The 17,212-nt window shown below is 36.3% G+C and overlaps 1 protein-coding gene across 10 annotated transcripts in view; it reads right to left on the reverse strand.

Moving 5' to 3' along the window:
- Positions 1 to 17,212, reverse strand: part of ATG10 (autophagy related 10) — a 267,932-nt gene that overhangs the window by 181,099 nt on the left and 69,621 nt on the right. The gene's annotated exons all lie outside the window — the stretch shown is intronic.

Genomic DNA, 17,212 nt, shown 5'->3' on the forward strand with positions numbered 1-17,212 from the left:
ACCCATAGTCACATCTGTTTAAAATTCTTAAGTTTTTATTCTAATTCAATAGTACCCATTCTAATTCATTATTACTCCAAAATGCATATTGTAATTAACCAACAATCAATTCACAAGTAAAAATAAAATATTTTGACATTTTAAATGCATTTGAGGGCCTAATATGAAATAATCAGAAATAAATACAACAGTCTTTTAACACAGCTTTTGAACAAAGCTAGAAAAACTTTTCTAAAAGCCTTTCTTAAACTTTTTATCAAAGTTTTGCAAATGTCCATTGTTATTTTATAAACTTAATAGAGCAATAGTTTCTTAGAAATTAAGTGAGTACCTATTGCAATTCTCTTTTCTATATGTACCATTAATAAGTTTGAATTTTCTGCTATAACTGTTTATATACCTACTTTACAAAATCAGTCTCTAAGAAAACCTTGATTGTGACTATCTGGTAAAATAACAAATATATCTCTATTTACTAAAACCTCAGTCTTCCATACTTACTGATTTGCTTTCTAGTTCATGAAAGTAAATAGATTTCTAACCATTTCAGTAGTTTAGTTAAGAAAAGAAAGAAAAATCACTAACAGTTGTATAAAAGGCTGAGAACTTATTTATCTCAATGCATTCACAGTGTACTTTTAAAAGAGAAAAATCTAGACGTCCATCAGCCGGAAAATATATTATATAAGGGACTGAGAATAAATTAAACATGTGCAAAGATTCTCAAGAGGGTCTTCAAAATGAAGCTGCCCATGAGACATGATGTTAATCAAGTAATTGAAGGAAAATAAAAAAAAAAAAAAAACAGGCTGGCTAAGTACCTATTTACTGAGCTATTTCTGGGTTCAACAAATTGGGAAGATCTAAGAGATAAGTATTTAGGTATTCCTAAATTACACCTCTCATATTTTTACTACCGTTTTTAAAATTTCTCACACAGTCGCTTTACAGAATTCCTGGAGATATGGATTGCTACAGCCAAGGGGCCTGGGGGGCAGGAAAGTCTGTTTCACCCTTTTTTATCTTCATAAGACAGAAGTTTAATGATTAGGACTGGAATTCCATCAAAAAACCTGACTGATTGGCTTAGTTCGGATAGAACCATACAGCATCATATCAAACTGCAAAACAAAGGAAGAAACACCAGGAATTTGAATCAAACTACAAGGGCAAGGTCAAAAATAAATGGAGATTCATACAGGACCAAGTATAAGGAAAAGCAGAATGGTGGGCCAATCAAGATGCAAAATTCAGTGACAGGTTAGGAGAAATAGGTCAGGAATAACAAATTCAGATCCCAAAGTGGGAAAGTGAGGCACTGAGGTTTGGAGTCCTGGGCTGAACCAGGCTCCCTGGTAGAGAGGAGAAGGTTCCAAATGATCTCTTCAATACACCAGATTGTACTTGATATGAGTTACACCTCTACCTATCCGTAATGCATATGTTAATTCCTAAACACCTAGCCCCAAGGGTCCCAATATAGCCTTTACACACTTTCCACAGCCAAATGTTAAAGAATTTTCTCCTGGCGTTCCTACAGCAGTGGTCACAGCAGACAAATGAATGATTACACCTTTGCATGATCCTTACTTATAACTGCTTATGTAGGAGATGACCAAGTAACTCTGAAGAGGTAAAATAATCATTTTATCATCTAGGATTTCTAGTGTTCTCTTCTTTGGATATAAAAACGTATACTAAAAACCTACACTGGACATTAAGGTAAAAACTAAAAGGAGGGAAGCTATCAATCTAAGAAAGTACAGTGGATAGTGGCTAGACAGAAATATATATCCTTTGAATAATATAAATCATAAAACCTTAGTATTAAAGACCCTTCAGCCAACTGAGATGCATGGAAAGATTATGATGGAAGAAAAATTATTGTATTACACTCAAGTTAGAAAGTCAGTATTCTTCCATTCGTAAAAACTATGATCCCAATGCACCAAGACCTCACTCCCTAATAATAATTGATCAAAGGAGAGTGATTTCACTGCTTACTTGCACTGTAGTCAGTGAAAGATCAGAACCTATAAGAACCTGCCAACAAAATACTCCAGACAAGTGCAAAAATCTATGAAGTGTAAGGAGTATAGCCCCCACACTATAAAGAAAAGAAAATCTTACAGCTTTTTCTAAAGCATCAATCAAATCAGAACGAAGTGCCACAGAGAGGATTTTGCTTTATGAAGTGCTGGCTTCCTTCAAGGTCATTCATGACCGTGATGCAAAGATGTCTGCAATACTGTGCTTTCAGTCTCCGCACCAGAGGAGTGCCTAGGGTCCTTACTTAATGAGTTTACTAGCTGGGCTTCATCTTAATAGAAGCAGTTGAGTTCTAAAAAAAATTTTTTTTAATCTCAGCTCAGTGCAGTCTCTCTAACAGCTACAAAAAAAATAAACAATACTCTTATTATAAAATAATGCAGAGTAAAATAAATGTGACATCCAAAGGGTCACTAAATATTGTCATTACTAACCTCCATTTCTCTCATTGTGCTCTCTCATTATTCATCACTGTGCTCAAAATCTACAAAATATTTACCTTTTAACATCAAACTTCATAATCGTTGCTCTCCTTTCTCCTGAAGACACTGTTCATTTACTAAACTTCAAATCTTTAAAAGATAATCCAAGTTGCAAAGGATATAAAATGTCTAAACCAATAGATTGTGAAGTAAGATTAGAATTAGGGAGCAGATAAATCTGAAAATGTGTGGACCTAGCATGCAAATTTTGTTAACTATCAGAATGTACTCGTACTTCCACATTAAAAAGGAAGGAGGAGCGACTGGGTGACTTAGTCCATTAAGCAACCAATTCTTGATTTCAGCTTAACTTATTCTTGACCTCACAGTTGTGGTGCTCAAGCCCTGAGTCCCACTCTACACTGACAGTGTAGAGCCTGCCTGGGATTCTCTCTCTCCCTCTCTCTCTCTCTGTTCCTCTCCCACTCACACATGTGCAAATGTGTACTCTGTCTCAAAAAAAATAAACCTAAAAAAAAAAAAAAGGAAGAAGACCAGTGAGTACTCTCTATACATTTAATATATTATTCTATCCCTATCTTATTGAAGATGTCCAATTTAGTCTATTATTCTATTAATGTGTTTTACTTGATAATGCCATCTGGCCTTGTAGTGTTAGAGTCATCACTGATATGTACTAAGTCCTCTTGTTATACTTAAGTAATTCCATGGTAAACTAGCTTCTCTGAGAATATTATTATAATCAGAGGCCTTCAAAAGGATCACCAAATTTTGCTTCTCCACTGAGATCCTCCTATCACACTCAGCATATAAGAACTGAATGGCCAGGAAAACCAGGTAAATTCCAGACAGGTTATCAATGAGGACCCTATCCAGGGTCATAAGAGGAGCCACAAAATTCTAGCTGTATTTTTAAGTCTATGTCTATTAAAAACAATCCAAATAACAGTGCTGAAAAGAATTTTATAATTTAAAAGTGCCATAAAAACTAAAGACAACAAATAATACAGTAATCAGTACAACAAATAATAATATTCAACGCTAACAATGAAGAAAACCTAGAAAATCTAACACAGACCATAAAATGCCAGCAAAACTATTTTCATTTTCCAAATTCTCCTAAGAAATGCATCACTACCTCCTAGGAGTGCTTTATTTCTTTTGGTACCCTTTAACACAATGCCTGGTGCTCAACAGATATTCAAAAAAATATTTGTTGAACAAAGCAGTGAATGAAAAAAAAAATTAAATTAAGTAAACTATAGGCACTAACTCCCTGAGGTTAGTCAAGTACCATTTAGTACGTGGAAATAATCTTTCACAAATTACTTAAAGATAACCAGAGAACTTAGCATACATGGATTAGTCGATATTCAAAGACATTTTTGTTTTGAAAAAAAAGTATTTCACTGGAAAAATTTTAATTTATTAACTTCAAAGTCACTTCTATTATACTAAACAATAAACCATCTAACATAAAGCAATATCTGTAACTAAACATTCTTTATTAAAATATAGATTAACAAATTCTAAATCTACCAAATTTCATATATAATAGAGAATAAAACCTTCCAAATGTAAAGTAAATACAAGCTAAATAACTTCTCTTAATAACCTCAACCATGTTGAAAACATGTAATCCTATTATTTGACATGGTTGTTGGATATCCATTCACAACGTCCTTTAATTTCTCTCACCTGCAAAGTTTTCAGGGACTGAAAAAACCCTAGTCCAACCTCTCTATGTTCTCCCATGCAAGTTCTTTATATCTTGCCCTCATGGTATATCCAACTGTCTGCCTTAAACAAAGAGTCCTTGCTGGCGTTGGCTTGTTGCTAGTCAGTATTTAGCTCTCTCTTTCTGTAGCTAAGAGAGAACAACCATCTGCTTCCCGCAGCTTTTCATCCCTATGATAGCTTTCTGCTCTTTGCTCTTCCAACTCAGAAACAGAAAGCAAGAGATAAAACAAAGCGTCTTAAGTCCACAACAAGATGCAGAACACCCAGGAGAGTTCCCTCCCAATCAGGAAAATGCTTCCTTAGCAACCAAGTTACTAAGGCTAATTAACCTCCTTTCTCTATCAATATTCAATTTACATTAAAGCCCTTTTTGGGTAAGCCCTTCAGTTTTACAATGAGCTTTCTGGCTGAGAAAAAGGTGTTTCTGTCTTAAAGGAGCCGGGCCTTTTCTTCTGAATGCCTGTAAGGGTGATTTGAACTTAACACAAGCATTAGGGTATTTCTTAATGTGATGGAAGCGTCTGAAAACAGAAATGTCAGAGAAATTAAGTACAATCAACCAACATATGCCTAACGTGAGACTGAGACATTTCAGAGCAAGTAGAGACTGGACACCGTGGAAAATAAGACATAAAGATGCTTTGTAGCTGCCATTGCTTCATACTTGCCTTGGCTGATTTATATCCCTTTCCATGACCAACAAAGCCCAGGTTACCACTAAATAATCACAATATCAGTACAACTTCAGAGAAAAAAATGCATGGAAGAGAGGAGCACAGACAGTATAGAGACCAAGAAATTTCATTTCAGGTGAGAAAGTTAAAAATTGGAACTAGCGAGGAAACAGCACTTCAAAGTCATGAACTATTTCAGAAGTAGTAAAAACTATAACACATTTAAACAAAAGGAGGTGGTTTTAGAACCATGTACAATTGTACAATGAAAATTCTCCCCTCTCCAAGATTTCATGCAGTGAGATGAAGGTTAAATTTTTTTTTACCCTCACAATTACAGTAATATACTGTATTCCGGTTAAGGTAAAGAAAATTTCACAAATATTATACAAGAGGTAATTAGTTGTCTTCTGATATTCATTTTCCAGGTCTTGATGAAGTAAAATCCTTTGTTGACTAATTTTAAAGTTTCTTTAAATTCTACATATGATGTAATATGGAACAACTTGTATACAGCAATTTATAATGGGCTCTGTTATAAATCATCCTTTGGCAGCTTTGGTAGCAGCTCTCCAGTATCAACACACGATACCACTGTATTTCAAAATAATCCTTGCTGCTTACAGTCACAACACAACACAGAAATTCAGCACCAGTTTTGTTTCCCAGTGTTGTCAATTAACCTTGTAGAAGTCTATCCACTTGCACACATTTACTCTGAAACAGTAAAGCTGCCTTAAGTTGCATTAATAAAAATTAACATTTGTTAATCCTTGCACCCATTATCCTATTTGATCCTCATAAACCACCCCTTGAGGCAGGGACTGTTACAGTGCCCTTCGACTGTTGATATGTTTGATGTTGAGAAAGAGCGGAGAAAGGAATATAAACTTTATCAAGCACTGTGTTTTATTTTCACAGCGCTGGCCAGTTGTTTCTTCCATGATATCATTTAATGCACACATCAACCCCACTTATGCTCAGCCCCCAATTCCCCACCTCCTGACTCCCTTAAGTATTTGGGGCCCAGGTTTACAGATGAGGGATTTGAGGCTCAAAAAGGTTCAGTAACATGTTCAAAGTACACAGCTAAAATGAGGGAAGGTTGGGATTTAAAACCAAATTTGCCCAACTCCAAAGCCCTTGCTCTTTCAACCATGCCATGCCACCTGCTACCCAAAGCCCACGGCGGCCCCATTACACTACTCTCAGAATCCTTTCAACTAACATTAGCAATCACCAAAAGTCTAGGCAGTATTTTCCAAATAAGAGTCATAAGCCATTAGCAGGTTCTGAAATCAAGTGGTGGGCCTCGACGAGCATTTTTTTAAAAATTAAATACAGCAGAATAACTAGTAAAACAGGCTATATTTTTTTTAAAAAATTGTTTCATAAGCCTTGGTTTCAGGTATGTGCATATGCAATATACTGGGTCCTACTATAAAATGCATTTCTTATTGTGGGTTTATATCAAAAAGTATGAAAGCCACTGGTCTCAAAGGATGCACTCACATAGACACAGGACAGGGAAAGACTTACCAAGGGACTGGAAACTATTCAATGCTCAGTTCTGTTCACTTAAATAACATCAGGAAACACAGGACAGGAAGCCCCTTCTCAGACAAGGCAGAAAAAGGATTACCTAGAATCAGCATAGGAGGAGGATGCTGATTGTATAATTACACACCTCCTTCACAGCAGCTCCAGTCCATCAAGTAGATAGTATGGTTTATTTTTTATAGCACTAATTATGCAATTATCCATAACATTAAATCAGTTCCACCTGATTCAGTCTAGCACAGGTTTCCTGAAACATTCATTTGTTTATTATTTTTAAAAAGAGCACTAAACTACCACTCATACATACAAGTATGGAAGCTGTATAAACTTTTTTCAAAAAAGATCTGTCGAATATGATATTTTTGGTCTTTTTGGAAAAATCGAAATTTCATGTTAATATACTTTGGAGCTTCTATAAACAACATATTTCAGACAAGTATATTCTCACTTTTTTTTACCTTTTTATTTCACAAAATACCTATCATAGAGCAATAATGCCACACTGGATATTTTCACAAGAAAAGCCTTTCTATAGAATAAAACTTTCTATTGGTAGTTCTTTATAATATTTTTTCTGGTAGACCCCTCATTCAAAATGATTCTCTGAGAAAATGCTACAGGGTAAGTTTAAGCTATGAATCCTATGCTCAAGGATTTGAGCAGTTGAGTAGGGGGATAACACTAGAGACTACAGCTTCCACTAAGTTGCTTCCTATCACCTCTAAGCAAAGATATAAATAACCCCCAGCTACCAACCAATATCGGCAACAGCTGTAGAACATCCAGAAAGACTCACCAGATACCCTCAAACAAACAATAGACTAAAACAGGGAACATAGACAAGGACCAGAGCTAGGAGAAAGCACATTCAAATTATAGAACTCATCTGATTCTCCTACCCACATATTCACACTGCCTTTTGACTCCTCCTAACTCTTTAAACTTGTCTGACACACTCAAATACTATTCATTCGTGAAATGCAAAGAAGATCCAGCACACTCCAGAATGGCTGAGGCAATCACTCATGTCCTCCTTATTCCCCACCTAACCTTACTGCAGTTTCATCTCTGCCTAACTTCAAACCTGTGACACCATCATTCCCTCTAATTTGGGGGGAAATGTTTGTACTACTCTTCTTGGTGTTTGAATCTCAGCTTTCATTAATAGATTCTGACTTGGTCTGTCTCTCTGTTTCTCAGTCCTCCTCATTAACTTACATGGAGATCCCAGATTCAGGAACCTAACAATGTACCAACAATCTGGTCAAGGCCCTAACTCAGACAGCCTATTGCTCCTCAGAAGAGGAGATTTAGACAAACCATATTAAAAACTCTAACTACTTCTCAAATCAGTCTAAAGTCTCAACACTCACATGTGCAGCCCCAAATTACTTTTAATGCAGAGCCACTCTTGCTTACCAACATTCCCTTCTACACTCACCACCATGTAGATCTCCGACAGCCATTCCCCAGAACCTGAGACGTAATAAGTGGTTAAGAAAGAAAGAGAAAGAAAGACAAAACAAAACAATCAAAAACAAAAACAAAAAAATCCCCAAGATACTAGACTTCCTGCCAGGTCAATTCCAACACCTTGTGTCACCAAATGAGTATGATTTGGAAAAACATTTTGGAAGTTAGTATCACACTTCAAGAACGTCCAGCATGTGCTACAGCCTCTTCCCTAAATATTGAAAGTCAGTGTAGAAACAAAGATTGGTCAATGGGTTCATAAGGCAGCCAAAGGGACAGAGGAACAGATGGAATCCCAGCCCTCAAGTTTCTTGTTGCCAGATTCCACCCATGTGTTTTTAAGTCAGTCTGATTTGTCAAAATGCCAGCTGTCAAACTGAAAAGCTATGGGCACTTCAGCTTTATTCGAGGTAGTTGCCCAAGATCCTCTGATTAGTTCTGTAGTCATGACTCTTGACTTGGCTTCTCATTTTCACCTCCACCCTGCCCTCTGGATTCATCTTTCTTTGTATGAGTTGACCTTCAGCACTCCCCAAGGATTCTGACTTCGGGAAGATATTAGCAACAGAATAATAGTGATAATAAACTGTTAGAAAGAGAGAATAAAAAGAATACTTTGTCACCAGTGTCACAAAGTCAAAAAGGAGAGAGAATTTATGAAGACAGGTCTTAGTCAATAGCGTCAAACGTTGCAGTGTGGTCAAGGGGGAAAAGAACACTAGATGTGGTGATTACAAGGTAACTAGTAACTTAGAAGAAATCAATTTCCATAGCTTGATTTTGATAGAAGTCAATAGAAAAAGACTTGAAATGAGTGACAAGAGTGAAGGTATTACAGATTGCTTATTCAAGAAATCAGGTAGTGAAGCAAAGAGGTGAGACAGGATTATAGAAAAGAGAAGTGGAAACATAAGTGTGGCATAAAAATGTGGGACCATGGAACTTAGGTGTTGTGGGCATTACTGAGACGGCAAGGTCAAGACTAAGTAAGAAAGCAAGAGAAATAAAAAAGGGACTGATATCATGGAGGGTCTTGAGACAAAAACACTGTACAGAGCACATTCAGAGGGAGAAAAGTATAAATATAGTTAAAAATAAGTCTATAAACAGGAGAATTACATAGTTTGAGATCATCATTATATTTTTTCTCTTTTGTTTCACATCTAACAAACCCAAAGTGATGCTGAGGGTGAACTACTTATTTCAAAAATAGTTACTGGAAAGACGGGGCACCTGGGTGGCGCAGTCGGTTAAGCGTCCGACTTCAGCCAGGTCACGATCTCGCGGTCCGTGAGTTCGAGCCCCGCGTCAGGCTCTGGGCTGATGGCTCAGAGCCTGGAGCCTGTTTCCGATTCTGTGTCTCCCTCTCTCTGCCCCTCCCCCATTCATGCTCTGTCTCTCTCTGTCCCAAAAATAAATAAACGTTGAAAAAAAAAAATTTAAAAAAATAAAAAATAAAAAAAAAAATAGTTACTGGAAAGAAAGCATTAATAATAGAACTTCAAGATTAGTCAATGGTCATTTTAACTCTCTCATCCAAGAGTCTTACAACTTTCAGATTACAACTTCTCTTCCTTCAAAATATGCTGGGGATGAGCAACAAGAGAAGAGAGACCACATTTAATTACCCAGGCTGCTGTACCCTCTGACCCACCAGCCAAAGAAGGCATTCTTTTAGGCATCCATCTAGACATTCTTTATGTAGCACTGCCAGCTTGATAGCCTTCTTACTCTTTCCAATCCATTCTAAACTATAGCTGAGACAAACCTGTACTCTGCAACTAAGACTCCTTCGACGTCAGCTAGAACTAGATGTAACGTCTCAATGCTTATCACAAATACAAAAGACTAACAATGTGCTAAGAGCAAAGAATACCTCTAAAATAACAAATTTGCAAGCACCATATGGAAAAACATTATTGAAGTTCCCATGTCCCATTTATGCAATCAGAAGCAATATTGTTAAAAGCACTTTGATGCCTTATTCTTAGTTTTTCCTCTTAGCTTTTCACTTTGAAAAACTGTAACAAAGTCCAATACTTCATTTTTTCCACAGTCTACTACCTTAGGCACATAAATCCAGAAATAAACTTCAATAAATATTCCCCAAAACTTTGTAAGTTAATAATGATAAAATATTTATTCGAACAGTGCGGCCTTTTAGTTAAGTTAGCAGTATATTAGATGGGAAATTCTAGAGAGTTCAATCTGCAAAAATTAAAATACAGGCTATATTAGTTTCCAGCATTTATATGCCAGACACTGGGCTAGATTGTAAGGACACAGTGGTGATCAGATTAATCTAACCAGATCAGTGCTCAGACTTCAGCAGTAGGGTTTGGAACCACTAACCCAATTTGAAAATGTTTTGCTCTCTCCCTGCAAAAAAAAAAAAAAAAAAAATCTATCTGTGTTTTTAATAAAGCTCTTTAATAGTGGGCACTTCAGGTACTAGTGGCAGAAATATGGGGAGCTATAGAGTCCTACTATGTAAGTAGCCATCTATATGCATAACTGTCCCTAGTTCTGAGCAATGGTTCCACAGTAAAATAATATTCTGTACAACAGTTAATCTTTATCTGACAGTTAAAAAAAAAATCCCAACAAGTAACTAATTTCACTCAAGCTACCAAGAAAACAACCCTCTAAACATTTAGAAGATTACAGTTCACCATAAGATCACACATTTCCATTGTAACATTCAATTTCTTTAGAGTATATGACAACATTGTTTTTGAGCCCTGCATAGAAAATTATGCTAATGGATATTTCTTTTACTCCAGAAAATAATCTTTTAATTAACTTTTTCAATTTAACTAAGGGAAAAAAAATGATTTTAAATATAATTAATAATTCTGAAAACTCAAATATTTTAGATTCTATTTAATCTTTTGTAAGATCAAATCTCATTGTAATATATTCCAAGCAATGTATCCTATCCCCAACCATACACTGAGTTTCCACTGGCTTAAAAAAAAAAAAAATTCTGGGGTCCCTGAGTGGCTCAGTCAATTGAGCATCCAACATTTTTTTTTTAATTTTTAATGTTTATTTATTTTTGAGAAAGAGAGAGAGAGACAGAGTCTGAATGTGGAAGGGGCAGAGAGAGAGGGAGACACAAAATTCAAAGCAGGCTCCAGGCTCCGAGCCATCAGCAGAGACTGATGCAGCAGGACTCAAACTCACAAATTGTGAGATCATGACCTGAGCCAAAGTCCAGGTGTCCTGAGTGTCTGACTCTTGATTTCAGCTCAGGTCATGATCTCAAGGTCATGGGATCAAGTCCCGCAAGAGGCTCCAGGCTAGGCATGGAGCCTGCTGAAGATTCTCTCTCCCTCTCCCTCTCTCCTTCCCCTGCTTGCACTCATGTGCACTCTCTTTCTCTTGTTTAAAAAATGAAATTAAATAAAATTTTTTAAAAATCAAAGGGGGAGAAAGAAGTGCAAAATAATGGTTTCACTTTCATTTATTTTAGATTTGACTGTAAAATCAAGATATCCTGCTCAGAAATTCTCCATGAGAAAGTACCCAAATAAAGTTTGAAACCCTCAATCAATCCATTAAGTATATTTCTTAAAGTATTTCGTGGAAAGCATCTCAAACTCATTATAAGAAACAGGAGGAACATACAATTAGAACAACTAAAGTAATACATTAAGTGTCCTTCCTCAGAAACAATTGGTTCCTGTTAGACCTTTATAACTGGACATAAACATTCCACATTGAAAGCTTGTCAGATTTTGATACAGAAATACCAGTTCAGGGATGCCTGGGTGGCTCAGTCAGTTAAGTGTCTGACTTTGGCTTAGGTCACGATCTCATGGTTTGTGAGACTGAACCCCACGTGGGGCTTGCTGCTGTCAGCTGAGAGCTTGGGGCCTGCTTCGGATTCTCTCCCTCTCTCTCTCTCTCTCTCTCTCTCTCTCTCTCTCTCTTAAAAACAAACATTAAAAAATTAAAAAAATATATATCAGCCCAGTATTCTCTCAAGTACACATCTATGGCTAGAAATAACCTTACTTTTGATTTTTAAAAACCCTCAATATTAGAGCTATACATAAAGGAAACTTTCCAATATAACTTGCTGCTGAGATAAAATACAATGGCCATGCCAGGTGCCTTTACAAAAGCTTTTCTACTAACTTGATAAATAGAAAAAAAATTAGTTATCTACCTGAATTGACTCATCTTGATTTCTCTCAAAAAATAGATTCTCTCTTTGCCAAGGAAAAAAGAGTACAGAGAATTTCCAGCGTAGAACTAACCTTAGGAAGCCATTTAGGGGAGCGGCTGGGTGGATCAGTTGGATGACCATCTAACTTCAGCACAGGTCATCATCTCATGGTTCATGGGTTCAAGCCCCACATGGGGCTCACTGCTGTCAGTGCAGAGCCTGCTTCAGATCCTCTGTCTCCCTGTCTCTCTCCCCCTCCCTCAGTCTCTCTCTCTTTCTCTCTCTCTCTCTCAAAAATAAATCATTTTTTTAAAAAGACATTAAGGCTATAGGTTCTCAATTAACCTAACACACTCTGAATTTTGCAAAGTAATATTCATTCAGGTACGTAGGGCCTAGAGAAGAAGGAAGATTCAGGAAAGTGAAACATTTCCCTGTACGACTCCCTGGCTTCACAAGAGAACACTAAGTTGCTTTAACACCCCTAAGATTTCATTAGATCAAGCAGTTCTAGTGCCATATCTTCATACGTACTTTCTGGCGAGTATTAAGAATAACTTAACAAACATAATTTTATAATAAATAATATAAAATATAAAATATTTTATAATATATATTTATAATATAAAATATTTTATAATATAATATATTTTATAATATAAAATTTATAATTTTATAATAAATACTATATTTAGTGTAATAATCCACAGTTTAATTACAGCTGCAAATCCTAATCGGACCTGGTTGGTTTTGAGCATATCCTATACTCCCCACTTTAAAATACCACATCACTCTATGGCATATTTACACTCTAAATAAAATAAAAATTTGCTTTGTCTTTTAATTTTATCAAAATACCTCAAGAAAAACACAAGAGTGCAATTGGATCTGCTGTATTAATAGTTATTTTCTTTAACAACCCATTTATCTATCAGTGTTAAATTCATCATATCAATAAATAAAAACTGACTACTACACATGTGTCCATTTGTATCAATGTACATTAAATATAAAAGGCTTTCTGGTATTCTAACATTGCTTTAATAATTACATCTTCAAAGACTAAGGGTAATCATGCTTATTACTCATTAGTTACATTTACCAACAGGTCTATACTTTAGTCTAAAAATAGCAGTTGCTTTACAAAGAAATTGTTAATACTGAGAGCCGTTGCTTGTCACTTGTTCCATTATTAAACACACATACACACATTATGACATAGGAGTCTATTTTGGACATACAAAATAGAACTCATCCTAGAAGCCACTTAATAAAATCCTTAGGGCAAATGAGTATATTTGAAGACCTGGTTACCTCAGAAGATCATCATTCTCTTGAATATGTTCTTTTGGCAATTGAGATCATCTCCAGTTACTGATTCTCGGCTTTATGCTTCAGGGAATTTATGATAGGTTGTTTTTGTTGAGGGCTTTCTATAATATTCTACCTGCCCTGGACTAAGGAAAGTCCCAGTTAGTGAACTACAAGGCCCTAGGACAAAAATCCTTTCTCCAGTAGCATGCTATTGCTATCTTTATGACTCTATCATTTTCATAGTTTTAAAAAATGTAATCTGAAAGTACAACCTGAGGCTCTAAAGCAATGAAGATAGTAAATGAATAAATAAAATATGCTCTACACCTATCTCTGACACCATTTCAAGAGGAAAAATTCATTTATATCAAAGATTTTAAGTTGAGGCAATAGATTTCTTTTGGTGACTGCTAAGGAAAATACCTTGCTTAAAAATTTCCAAAGTCTTTGTTGTTATTTCACAAACTCAGAAATGTCACAAGCAAATCATATTAACTGCTCTCAACAACAAATGTCCTTTTTTTAAAAAAGAGAGAGAGAGAGAGAGCACAAGGGATGTGCAGAGGAAGGAGAGAAATCTTAAGCAGGCTCCACACTCAGAGTGGAGCCAAAGCAGGGCTCAATCCCACAACCTTGAGATCATGACCTGAGCTGAAATCAAGAGTTGGACGCTCAACCAAATGAGCCACCCAGGCACCCACAACAATAACTGTCTTATCTAATATGACTAACCTATAAGAATTCCTATTCCTCAAAGCTGACTCTAAACAGCACGCCATTATATTTCAGAGAATTGTGTATACCCTCTCATTCTCTTAACTACCATTTTGAATTACATTTTAAAAATTTCAAAAAGGATATAGATTGTGATTTTCTCAAATTACTTCACTTATACATTCCATTATATTTCACTTTGATTTTTAAAATCCTATGATTATACACATACCATTGGAGATAATTTTGTAGTCATAAAAATCATGAATCCAGCTATCTTTCTACAATCAAGAATGCTGGTTCTGGTTAGGACAAGGAAGTGAGTAGATTTCCCACATCATACATGGCCAAAATAAAAACAAAACAAAACAAAACTGAAGCAACTATTAGCAAAGTCATTCCTTTAAAAACTTTTAAATCAGAAATGTACAGATTTGGAACTTTTGGGCTTTAAAATCTAAAGAGAACTTAGCAGTCCCCTAGCTTAGTCTTCTATACAATAAAGGACTTCTTTCTATAATAGAGGCTAGGTTACATGCTGGTGGCCTGAGGACCATGTGCAGCCCATAGGTATAGTCTGTGTGACCTGCACAATTTTGTTCTGTTTTGTTTTATTTTGTTTTAATTAAGCCAACACACAAAAATCCAGGTCTTTGCCTTGTCTTGAAAATCCACCTGGAGCCGTATGTCTGCTGCCCCTATTGGACGAGTCATGCCATGTCCACTTCTCCACAGTCCTGCCACTTTTGATACACCCACTTCACTCATTCATCATCTGCCTGGTGCTTTAAGCATCTCAACATTTCAGTCAATGACCACTCACTATTCCAGACAGAGGGTTATCCACTCTGTTGCTGAATATCTCCACAAAAGGAGAGGGAGTATACAACTCTGCAAGTTGACTGATTTCACTGTAGGCAACACTAAACATTAGAGAGAATTATCTAGAATATTTTACAAACACAAACTAGTTCTATCCTCAGAAGCAGAGTAAATTTACTCTTTCTTCCACAGAAGAGGCTTCTAGGTATCTGAAGACAACTAACTTGCCTAGGCCTTAATTTGCAGTTGAATGTCTCCAAAGCCCCAGATATTCCTCATAGTAATCTTTGCAAGCTCACCTGTGGCCCCTGAGATGCTTCTCTGCATGGATGAATTCTATTTATGATTTATTTGTTTTAACTCTTACTTGTGTATTCATTTATTATACATTTTAGTTATCAGTGTTCTTCACATGTAATAATGTAATAGTTCCTTGATCTAGATGAGTGGTTCTCAAGCTTTTTGGTCTCAGGATCCCTTTTCATGTTTAAAATTAATTGGAGATCCCAATGAGCTTTAAAGAAAGTTGTATCTATTGGCATTCACTGTATTAGCAACTAACACTAACATTATTAAAAAATATTATATGTATTAGTTCATTTCAAATACATGTTAACATAATGGCATATTTCTATGAAAAATAAACACATTTTCCAAAATAATATCATCTCCCTGCTTTCACCTAAATACAGAACTTATATAAATATTTCGCTGTAGATCCCATTTTGTTGGTTTCAGGTTACTCTTTGGCAGTGGACACTGCTGAGGCCCCACCCACCTCCCCTTAAGGCCAGTGTACCCATCCCCACTTAGCTGTTTTGATTGTTGGCTGATAACACAAAGCAGAATACCTAGTAACACCGGAGACACCCTGCTTGGGAAGCTATGTCTACCTCTACTTCATCCAATGAATGACCGACAAGCCAATAATTGTCACAGAGTACAAAAAGACCCATCCCAATGACACAAAGCGGAAGTAAATCTAGGCGTAGTTTGTGCTCCAGAGCTTCCCATGGGGTCAGACCCAAGCTAGTTTCTAGCTGAGAGCACATTCTTCCTTAGCTTTTATCCCTTGTCCTATCCTGCTTCTGTCACTCACCCCCTTCTAAAAGTTATCCCTAACAAATCAGTGAATAAGCACCTCCATCTCAAGCTCTGCTTCTGGTGAACCCAACCTAAGATATCTCTCATCTCACCAAGATTACTGCAATATCGATGCTGTCATACATCAGTTCAACTAACCATCTCAGCTGCGCAGCATCTCAATATGCTAGGCATTCTATTATAGAGCAGTGCACTGGTTCTCAAAATGTGATTGCTGGCCCAGCAGCAGTAGCAGCATTCGGGAACTTTTTAGAACTGCAAACTCTCAGGCCCATTCCAGGCCTACTGAATCACAATTGCCATCACAGAGATGTGCCATAATTAACCAATCCATTATTGTTCTGTATTTCCGCAGTTTCCATTTTTTGCTAATATAAATAATGGTGAAATGAACGTACTTGCAGTTAAATCTCTGTGTACATTTCCAATAATTCTATGAATATTTGTCTTCAATTTACTTTGAGGTAGAAGTATTAAATTGAAAAATAAAATGTACTGATAGATGAATAGAGGGACAGACATGTAATAAAGCAAGCACAGCAAATGTCAATGAAAGACTCTAGGTGAGGAGTATATGGATGTTGACTGCTAAATTCTTGCAACCTTTTCATGTTTGAAATTTGTTAGAAAATGTTGAAAAGATTTCTATTTTATGAGGTTAATTCCTAGAATTGGAATAGATTTTTCGTAGTATGTGCCCATCTTTAAGCTCTGTGAAGTTAAAACATCAACCAGAAAGTGTCAGTTCCCTCACACTGTCAACACTGCTTTTTAGTTCTTTTCAAATCTCTGCCAACTTGTTAGGCATAAACTGGTAATTCATCTTTTAAATCACCATTTCTGTGTGCATTTTTAAGTTAATATATAATGAAAAGCTTCCTAATGCGATATTGGTTATTTGAACTACGAAGCAGTAATCAGGATTTGAGCGCCTACCCAGGGGCACTTAGCTTATTACCAAGCACAATACCCTCAAGAATAACTTGCAAACTGAATTATATTGGCAAGAGTTACTTCTAGGCCAGTGTCATACACAGGCAGTGGGGAAAGAGAGGTGGGAGTCTAATGCCGGATTGCCAAATGGGTCTGACTTAACAGGTCCTAGGAAATGGTTCTTTCTTCCTTCACAAGAAAATCGTAATCTC

The sequence above is a fragment of the Herpailurus yagouaroundi genome, unplaced genomic scaffold (assembly GCF_014898765.1).
Source record: "Herpailurus yagouaroundi ecotype Mexico unplaced genomic scaffold, PumYag 29, whole genome shotgun sequence".
Taxonomy (NCBI): Eukaryota; Metazoa; Chordata; class Mammalia; order Carnivora; family Felidae; genus Herpailurus; species Herpailurus yagouaroundi.